This window comes from Fringilla coelebs, assembly GCF_963513975.1.
Source record: "Fringilla coelebs genome assembly, chromosome: 8".
NCBI lineage: Eukaryota > Metazoa > Chordata > Aves > Passeriformes > Fringillidae > Fringilla > Fringilla coelebs.
Window position 1 is genome coordinate 7,376,589 of NC_140066.1, and position 11,266 is coordinate 7,387,854.

Genomic DNA, 11,266 nt, shown 5'->3' on the forward strand with positions numbered 1-11,266 from the left:
CTAGCCACAGACTTCCTCCAAGCATCCCTCCCAGCCATGGTGTTATATCCTCTATGAAGAAGGTGGTGAGGCTGAACAACCAAGTAAGAGCATGCTTTTGTCCTCTCAGCAGAGGGATGATTATCCCTCCCTGCAGCACGCTGGGAGGCAGGGGTTATGCAGGATGGCCCAAGTCACTACTACAGGTACTGAGCTCCTGCAGGACACCACTTAACCTTCAGCTGTAGAGGAGCTCATTGTCCATGGGACAGGAGAAGGGGCCCACCATAAACAAAAGGAGGGTTCACCCTCTATCCCCATGGCTCCAGTCCCCAGCCCTTGGTGTCACTTCATCCGGTGCTGCTAGCTGGTAAGACCCTCAGCATCCTGTTTCAGTTGCTAATGTTGGTAGCAATTGGAATGGGATAGCAACAGAGGCTGTGGCAGTGCAGAAGTGTACATATTCCCAGCAGTGAGGGCATGCATACTGTATCATCATTGCTCTGACATCAGTTTTATAGGAGCCTTCCCCCTCCCCCCAGAAAACTCTTTATACTTCAAAATAATAAATACAAAAAATACAGAGCCTGTTTATAGCAGAAATTGAAATTCCACATATTATCAAAAGTTGGATTTTGTCCTGCAGGCACTGAATAAGTTTCTTCATATGAATATTTTGTAACTTTCTCTGGCCAAAAGAAATGTGCAAAATGTTGTAATTTTTCTGTGCCTTCTTTTGGACATTCCAGGCTTTTGCTTAAGCTTCTCATAAAAGGCTATTTTCAGTGAAGAGGGGATCAAAAAAAAAAAGCAGTCTACAGTATACTGAGTCAATAAAGTAATGCAAAACCATAAAACACAGCAACGATAACAACAGAAGATCAGTAGATTACAAAGGAAGTAAGATGGGGATCAAACAGAGTGGTAGCTGGAAATGACTGCATAGAAGCCAAAATAAGGCTGCTTCTAGTAAACAGCCAAAGTTGAACCAAAAAGCATTTGAAGCGTTAATTTATTAAATAACCTTATTTTCATGCCTTACAATTAAAAATAGTTGTGGTCAGGCATGTTGGGAAGACAGGAAGCAATTGGAGTCTTCGAGCCTGGCTTTGTGCTTGGAAGGGAACACAGCCTGATCCACACTGGGATGGGGCTGTGCCTGCATGGGGGGGCAGCCAGCAGTGCTGGGGGGCTCCAGGCCACTTACTGATTCTCTGCTCACAGCTTTTCCCTTCCAGGCTTTTAAGACACGGAGGAATTTTATGAGGAGTGTTCAGGGTGGGAGACAGAGTCACAGCAGGAACAGGGGCTGAGAGGGTGATGCCAGCCCCTGCTCCCACTCAGCACATGGGATGGGATGCAAAGCCCTGTGAAATTGCCATGAGGCCCCATGTTCAGTTCAGCAGGTTTTGGGATCAGTCTCTCACTTTGGGAGCCCTTTAGATCAGATGTACAAATCACCAGCTCAAAGCATTAATAATACCAGGAGTCAGAGCATTTATCTTCCCTTCAAAAGATCCACCAGCCCCAATAAGTGACCAAACCGAGCAGAAAAACCTACATGAGATCAGCTTTCAAACCCCAGTCTTCAATTCATATGTGCATTTGGAATTATTTTTATTTACCTTGCATTTCTTTTTGTTGCCCTGGCATTGTGTTTTTAATTCCCCCATAGCACTGCTAGCAGCTCACCTGCAACAAGCACACCATTGCCCCAGGGCTCCCAGACCAGGCTGCTTAAAAAAAAAATCATCACTGAGTATCAAGATATTCATCAATAAAACAGTGACTGGTGGGACAGATCACCTGCACATGCAGAAAGGAAAAGGGTGCCCAGATGGCTGCAGAGTATTCTGAGACCCATAACAAGGGGTGCAGCGATGGGACACGAAGAACCAGTAGATGACCAGCCCCCAAAATAGTTGCCTTACCCTCACAGTAACTGAACTGCAGTGGCTGCTCACTGCTGCCTGTAAAGCTGGTTTCATCTAGTGGCACAGAGTGATGGGTCAGCTAAAACAGAGCCCACACCATTTCTGCCTGATTGGTTGCTAACCAAATACACTTTTCAGATGCTGTTAATTGAGTCTGATGAATTTTGCTCCAGTGGGACCTATTACGGGCAAAAATACAAGTGACATCAGAGCCATAACTCATAAAAATCAAGTCCCTGAATTACATCTGAGAGCAATATGAAAATGCAAGTGGGATTTCAAATGGTATCAAATAACTTTCTGTCATACCTTATTAATACCACAGAGCTAATAGAAACAGCTATATTATCATCCTAATGTCATTATACATATATAATACACACGCGCGCATACACACAAACACTCTGTGTAATTATAACAACATTATTTTGTTCACGCGGCCTGAAAAATGTGATTAGATGGTGGCTCTGAAATGGCAATATTCAATCAGGCACGACTCGGGTATTGGCGCAGAGCACAGTTTTCTACTTATGTAAAATTATGTCTTGTTACGTGTGGTGGTAGTGTGGATGGCTGTGGAAGAAAGAGGGAGCCGAGGCCACGGAGATCATTTCATTTCATGTTACAAGGGCTGAATTGTCATTTCAAAGCTGGTATGCTGATACTGTCCAGCAAGCAATCCCTGGCTATCCTTTCCTGTGTGGATCTCTCCAGAAAACATGCTAATTTATCTGCTAAAGATAGCTGCCTTCTCACAAAATCCTGAAAAAAACTTCTCCACTGGAAATGTTCCTAAATGTGACCAAACGATTTCTTTTATAAAGCTTGGAAGTGGACATTGCCTGGTAGGACTTTAGATGGGCTTCACTTTCCAAACAATGCACAGGAAAGGCACACCAGCTATTTCCCATCCAGCTCCTGTCAAATAGTTTACCTCAACTCTTTTTAGTGAAAATATACCTATGTGTGCGTGTGTGCATCCATCTATCTATCTATCTATCTATCTATCTATCTATCTATCTATCTATCTATCTATCTATCTCTATATATATCTATATCTATATCCCTGCATGATGGGGATAGCTGGGGCTGGAAATATCACCATAAGAATGCCAGGCCATATTTACCCAAGTCAGTGGTCAAAGCAAGTTGCTATTCTCAGTGTGCCAGATTTAAATCGGTTTAAGTAAACAAGCTGACCTCTTTCCACTTTGCAGGTCTGAGCTGTTGTGGCTTTTTTTGGTTGGGTGGGGTTTTTTTTTGGGGGGGGGGGGTTGTTTGTTTTGTTTGTTTTTGTTTGTTTTTCTGAGAAAATTCCCTTTTTAAAAGAAATTTGGTGGGCCCCAGAGGACAGTAAGCAGTTGTCTCAGAGAGAGGAGACAGTGGTGCTGGGGAGCAAGTCAGGGCAAAGTGAGCTTTGCACCAGCCAAACTCAAATTTTGCTTTGTTCTGCCCTGCCATCATATGAAAGCAGGGGATTTCACCTCCTTACTGACTTTGACTGCCTTCCTAATGTCTAAGTACTTATGACAACACTTGCCCATCTGCTTTGGCTTGATTTTTTCTCTTTTCCCCAGTTTGGTTTGTTCAAGGACATTTGATCTCCCAGTTGAGATCTTTCTTGCCAGCACAAGAATGAGATTCACTCACACAGAGAAAGCCTTCCTGAGGTCCCCTGACTACCTGCAGGGCTGAAGGGTCCACCACCGCAATTTGCTCTTTCCTTTGCATGCAGATTTTTTCCTGGTAAGCACTAGCAATCTCTTCTGCAGTTATTCCCATGTCTTCATCCTTTACCTGAGCTACAAATGTCACAACAATGATGAGTCAATCATCTGGTACAGTTTAGCAACATTTAACCTTTGGCTAAGCTGTCTTTGAGCCATCCTACCTAAGCAAGGCAGCTCAGCAGACAACCTGCTGCAGACTGCCCCACACTTTGCCCCCTTCCTGGTTTTGCCTGAAAACAGCTTTTGGCACTTGGTTCCAAGTGGCAGTGGAGGGGGAAACAAATCAGAATAGCTCCTGGTACCTCAACTCTATGGCCTGAAGTGTCCTTCTTGTCTCGTAGGACAAGTAGCCCAATAAGCAAGTGCTCCGGTGTCCCAGGTCATTGTGGTCTCTTGCACGGGGGGGATGGACATGTCTGCACCTCCTGCTGATGCACCATTGTCAATTACTACAGGTTATAAACACAAGATGTGTGTGGCAAACACTTGCAGAAATCATTCCTCCTCCCCTCCATCCAGGTACACACGTCAAACGAAAACACTAGAAGGGAAATGGAATTAATCTGCGAGTCCAGCTTTGCCAAACACACGGGGTTATCCAGCCACTGTTTCCAGGGAGCAGGAATTGTTGCCATACCAGAGTCCTCTCCTCTTTTGTAGCTCCTCCTTTTCTTATCCAAGTGAGTGCTGGACACATTTCTAAAGTACCAGAATCTCTGAGGTCTAACCACCATGGATTCAGGCCCCTGGGGATGACAGTGTTGGTGGGCTTTTTTTAAATCCTCTTGAGAAACAGATGCTTTGGCTCATCTTCATTATACCTAGCCTGATTTATTTTAATTGCTCTGGGTATCCGGAATACTACGATTGCATAATCTCATGCACATGTCTTTAAAAGGAAGCCTTGGCTACAACGCCAGGAAGGCTATGTTAAATACAGAAAAGGTACTATGCAAAGTCTCATTTATTTTGAAAATCACTGGAAAGAGTTCTACTGAAAATTCACAGCAAAACATATGCCACATTTGAATAATGACTTTGAGAGGTGCTTTACCTAGCTTAGCAATAAAAAGGGATCTAAAAATTGCAGACCTTCAAAAAGATCTCACTCCCAAGCCCTGAATTTTGGTGAAACCAGAGGACAGCATGGTTGTTGGTGACAACCACAGGGAGGCCAGAGCTCGCTGCTAGGCACCGTGCCTGGAGTCAGCACTTCCACCCCTACCAAAACCACCAGAAAACAGCAACCCAAGGGCAAACCCATTCTGAGCAGAATCAGTGGCAAGCACAGGCTCAGGACAGCAAGAAAGGAGGAGGCCTGATGAGATCTGCCCTTCCCAAGTTTAGGAATCCAGAGCTTCATCTCAATAAAACTAAGCAGGAATAACAGGACTGCAGAGAAATACCTGAAAATCATCCACTTATCTTATCTGATGCAGTGCATAAGATGCCAAATATTATCTGGTTGGGAAGAAAAGGTTTGCAGATGCCTTATTCCAGTTAGGAAAAAGTAGTATTTCAGGTACTTTAAACCTGCACCTAGAATAAGTCTTTATTCTGAAGGTGTGTCCATACCCTGTTATTTAAGATGCTGCTTTCCTGGAAAGAGATCAATATAGTACCAAAAACTTATTCTTTATCTGTAATTTTAAAATTTATCTCATTGAAAAATTAATATCTGCCTTAAATACTGTTCCTGAAGAAACCAATAGGGTTACTCTTTGAAAGAATGTGATAAAGAACTAAGAAAACCTCCAAACCCTCCCTTATCTGTGGCTTATTGATATGCTTTCCTGTCTTCCAAGGAAAGAAAAAGCCATGAGTTTTATAGGCTACCTACACTGCATTAATTATTAAAAAACATGAAATTGAGATTTTATTTTGCAGGAAACACAGTCAATTTGTCCTCACCAGTCTTAGCATCCACAGAGAAATGTACATGTGTGCTCTGTGCCCTGGGAATACCCCACATGTCTTTCACAGGCGAGGGAGGAAACCATAATCATATCTGCTGATTTTGAAGGAGAAACGTGAGTGGTTTTCACTTGGCATTATCTGAGATGTTACCAGATTTGTGTAGATTTGGCAGTACCCATTTGCCATGCCAGACTCCAGAAGTGCAGTCAGTGCTACCAGACCTGACTGGCAGGTGCTCTGAGGGGCTGTGAGCAGGCAGCAGCCCCCCCAGTTTACAGGATACACCTTAAAATGCCCACCAATTTCCTTTGGATTTGCAGATGTTACTGAGATTCACGTTTGGGAGAAGGAGCCTACAGAGACTATCAGAAATATTAATGTTAACACAGGAGTTTATTAGTGCCTGCACGTTGAAAAGTGGGTAAGGAAACCCTCTGGGGTTTGTTGCACTATCAGCAATTATGAGAGATTTCTGTTCCTGGTTTTCCTGCTGAGAAGGCTTGGGAAAAAATGCTTCAAGACTGGTCTTTGGGCACTGTTTGAGTTTTTAAGTCGTGTGGATGTTTCCCCCATTGCCTTCTGCAAACCTCCATTTCTCAAACAAGAGCCAAGGGCTTTCCCTGTCCATTCCTCTCTGGAGATTTGCCATTTTTAGCTCAACAAACCCACATGCCTTATGCTTGCAAAATTCCTACGTGCATCTGCCAATTCAGAGAATAAAAGTAACCCTTCAGGAGTGGGTCTGCACATCTGTTCCATTCATGTCAAGCCAAGCTACAGCCTTTGCCTCATTCCCTTCTCATGCTCCTGTCTCCACTGGTGGGGAGGTGTCCCCACTCACGGTGCAAGCAATGTGGTGTCATTGCTTATTCAGATGCCAAGAAGTCATCAGCAATTGGTTTCATGAGGAACAAACCATGAAGATGTGAGTGCAGACTCTAGAAACCTGTCCCTGACATGTCAGAAACTCTTCCTGTCCATTCTGCTCTTTCTCTTTTAATGGCTATAAAACCTCGTGCCTTTTATCTAAGTTGGGATCTGGTGCCTTGATCAGCCTTTCTCAATAGTTTACTTTCTTTTTAAGCTTTTACACACTAAAGAAGGGGGAAAAGTATAAAGGAAAGGAAGAAGCCAATGCTCTGGCTGGCTGATTGCAGTGGAACCTCTCAGCACAATCCAGGGATGCTGCCCAAGTAGACAGCGGTGCCACGGAATTCAGTGGGCTGCTGGCAGGCATGGTCAGCAAGAGGGGTATGCCTGGGAGGAGCTCTGTTCCTCCTGGAAGCTTCATTAAGGCTCCTCTTCCAGGAGGTACAGATAAAGATGAACCAGACTTTGCTGATTTTGTCATGAGAGTGCCCACATCAGGTTCCTGAGGAGCCGTAGCATGGGTGGGAAACTTCAGCCGTATTTACATTTGGAAACAAAATACAGAACAGGCGCTTGCTCTGAGAGCTGCCCAGACTGGGATGAAACCCTGAAGGCTCCAGCTGCAGGCTGGGCAGGCATGCCCTCTGCCACCTTGCTGGAGGCAGAGCCAAAAGCTCCACCTCATTTTTCCCAGGTGGCACAAGCCAGGCACTTCTGGTCCCTTGCTCAGAGGGTCACCAAACCCCACCAAAGCAGCCCTGGCCCAACAGTACCTTCACTGATGGATGTGGTACCCCACTGGCATCTCCCAACACAGATGTACCAAGAAACCTTCCCAGCTACAGAAAATTCCTTAAATGGGTCTTGGTTAAACTCCAGCTGTTCGGTGGGCTTTGAGAAGTGCAGCAATGCTGCTGGAGGAGATCTTGGTTGTTACATTTAATTAAAGATTTTGCTGAAAGTTCTGCTTAAAATAACAATGCTTGCTGCTTAGAAAAGCGTTGGTGATTCCCCCAGAGGCCTGGCCAGCATTCTTGCTCCTATTGTACAACATTATTGATTAATCAAAACTAATGCTCACAGCTGTTGCCTGATGGATAATGTCTTTGGTGTTTGCCTGCATATAATTATTTACTACTTTATTGATGTTATTTATTTCTTCATTAAGTATTGTTGGCTGTTTAATTATGTGAAACACAACTGCAAGTGTCACTGCTAAAAGCCATGGGAAAGGCTGCCCAGAGCCGAAATCTTTCAACCACAAACTCCAAAAATAAATCTAAATATAAAAATATTGTAGCCAGCCTTTTGAGTGAAGGCCATCAAACCGCAAACATGTTACATGTCATCTGGAGGCTGATGCCAGAGCACCACGTTCAGATAGATTTGCAATGCTGATTTAAGTGTGCATGGCAAAGGACTTTGCAGACATGTAAATAAGTTTTATTAGCTCTCCAAAACACATATGAGAGGTTCTTATTTTACTCTTGGTAGCTGAATGTTTAAAATAAATCAAAGTGAAACTCTGAGTTCCCAAAACTTACAGTCAGGAGCGCTTAATGAAGCTCCTTTCAACAACCATTGCTGGCTGAGATCCAAGGACTTCCCAAGCTGGCTGCTGGCCCTATTCAGTGCCCCAGTGACAAACTGGGAGTCTCTCCAGGCTCTTCCCTCTGCCCTCCACCACTCTGCAAGAGACAAGGACTCAAGGGCCCCTGCTCCCTCTCTGCCTGAGCACCCTGCTGCCCTTGCCCCCTCACCAGGCAGAGCTACTGCAGCAGGTCTGTGCCTGTCCTCACGGAATTAGGGAGCTAACATCTAATCCTTGGATCACTATGGGATGAGAAGGGATGTGGTGAGGTTTATTTAGCTCATGATATAAGAAAAATTTTAACAGAACCACTTTTCTTTGCAACACTAAGTCATGGGGGCTTGGGGGCAAAATCAACATCCTAAATTGTATCTGGAAACCAGCAAGCACTAAGGAGAAATGAGGTTTAAGAGATGATGTGGCTCTCAGCAATCTCTAGGTACTTATCAATTTAAAAAAAACCAGCCAGGTACACGACTACAAATACAGTATTAGAGAACTTGGAAGGCTCTTCTCAGCCTGCAAAGTAACCAGAGGACCACAAGCTCTGCTTCAGCTCACAAATCATTAACACACCTATAACAGATCAGAAAGAGCCTCTGTATCTCCTTACTCGTAAAATAAAAAATCCTTCTCTGACATCCTCTCCAAACAGCCCTCATCAGGCCCTTTCCCCAGGGCAGGAGAACAAATTGCTCTGGAAGTCCTTGCCTGGACATCAGTGCATTTGTTATTTGGGAGCTGCTGGCCTGAATGTCCCTATGAAGCTCCCTGCAGAGCTCCCGCTTACTTCTGAGGCAGTGCATTACCATCAGGGAGGACTTAGCCTCTGCTTCATGAAAAGTACATAAGACAACGAGTTGCCAAACTTCTAACTTCCCTGTGGCTCTGTCCTAGGGCACAGCCTCTGCTTTTCCTCTGGGAGCCCTGAGGGGGACCAGACTAATGCCTGGTGCCATCAGCTCACCTGTGTGTGTTCCGACATGTCTCGAGCCCAGAGCACGAGCACAAGTTGGTCACAGGGCCTGACTTCTGCCCATGATCTCAACAGATACTCATCTCTTGTTTTAACTAAAACATGTCAGTGAAAACCTGAGAGAAATAATAAGCAGAGAGGAAGAATAAAAAAAATCCCCAACAATGATGGGTCTAGGGAATTTAGTCTCCATTTCCCTCCGTGTTTCCTCCCCAACCTGCACATTTTCATGCATTTCCTCTCTCTCAGGCAAGTTCTTCCTCCTGTTTTTTAAAATGTCACAATCTTTCCTGTATCCCTTGTGCCCACGTTGTGAGGGTACTGTTGGGCACCTTTCCAGCAGGGATGCACAGAGCAATGGGGAGCACAGCTAGCATTTTCAAAGGAAGCTAAGGAAATCTTTATGAAGAACTTGGTGAGAATTTGGCACTTGGCATCCTTTTGCTCCTTTGAAAGTCCCACCCTACAGGAACAATCTAAACAAATGTATGCCCCAATGCTGATAAATCCCTTTGGAGAGATATCAAAGAAAATCTTGCTGGGTTTGGAGACCTTTGAAGAAAGGGAAATATCCTGCCAACCTGACACTGAGATCTATCTTGTTCCCCCATGTGGTCCAAATCATCAGAGTCCTCCATAGCTCCCCTTCCTCCTTGGGGTGTGGAGAGCAGCACTGCCTTGCTGAAGAAAGGCATTTGCAGGCCAAGAGGACAGCATAATTTGAGAAAAATTCAAATGAAAAATTACTTAACAATGGAACTTGTTACTGTGTCTAAAAATATCTCAGTGAGTCAGATTACTGAAAACAGCAAAGCTAAGGAGCAAACCCTGTAGCCTCTTCTCAGCAGTCAGCTGGCTTCATTCACTAGCTTGGCATCTCTTTCCCCTTATGTTTTTAATATCATGAGTGGAGTTTTTTAAAGTCGACAATAAGTTAATGTTTAATGGTTTGCCGTGTACAGTTCTAGGTGTTTACATGTTCTGCAACTAGCCAAATCTGTAGAGCAAATTAAAAGTCTCTAAGACCAGGATAGGTGTATTACAGGTATCTCTGGCTCAGAAGCTACTGCCTCATTGTGTCCTGCATGCCCCCCCAAATAAACGGTTTCAATTACGTTTTCACTTCCCCAGCAATATTAGCACCTCTCGGCACTGCCAGCCAGGGCCATTGCTCCTCAGTCTGCGTCTGTTACAGATTTGTGCACATGCACTTCCTGGGAATGTGCAACCTTGCGTGACACCACGGTCCCAGGCTTTGCAGGGTAACCTATTAAACCCTCTGGCACAGCACCTGGTGCTCTGGAGAAGCATGGGAGAAGGAAAGGTGGGGACTATGGTGTTGTCATTGCTTTTTTATACTAATGAGATGGATAGGTGTGATCCTTTCTTCCACTGACCAAAATATAAATAGTGAGAATTTTCCACTCCCTCATGCTGAGTGAGCCATTCCCCACTCCTTGTTGGAGGGGTCTTGCTTGGTCCTCCTGTTTCACACATTTCACAACTTTGCCCTGCTGGTCTAAAGGTTCCAAGACCTCTCCCTCATTCAGAGCTGGCCCAGGTGGGACCTGGTCTCTGCCACTGTGCCTGCCCTGCAGGCAGCTGCGAGGGAAGCCACCAAATCCCTCAAACCCCTGTGACACCAAGGGGAGAGCAGGGCAGCTCAGAGATGCCCCCTGCCCCACACACATGCCTTAAATCTGGATATTACCCACTCCACATGATGCAGTGGGTTCCTTCTCCACATTGCCGAGGTGTCCCTGGCAATAAGAACACAGGTGGCAAATGCCCCTGTGCTGTTGCTGAATCCACCAGGAAACGGCAAATGAGTCCCCTCATCTCACCTTGTGCAGGGGAGCCAGCAGCCATGGCAAGTTGGCAGAGGTGGACCTAAGGAAACAAAAATGAGATTTTTAGAAAAGGGCAATGTGTCTCGTATTATCAATGTTAAAATTCCCACTGCTAGGACTGGGAACAGGATTGGGCCCAGGCTGCCTCCCTGTTCTTTCCCAGGCTCATGAAGATTTAAAATTCTGGATTTTAAATGGTAGTTTGTTTCTAGCTGACCTGTTTGGCTTGAACTGTTACATGTTTTCAGCCTATTTTTATGCTCCTGTGTTAGTACACAAACCTAACCAAGAACAAGAACAACACTGTTAAGCCTCCACTAGCTGCACAGGCTGAAGTCCCCCAAAGCCATGGCAATCTCCCTGTCCAGCTCCTCTTGGACGATGTGAATTCCTCAAGGGGAGTGAAGGGGTGAAGGCAA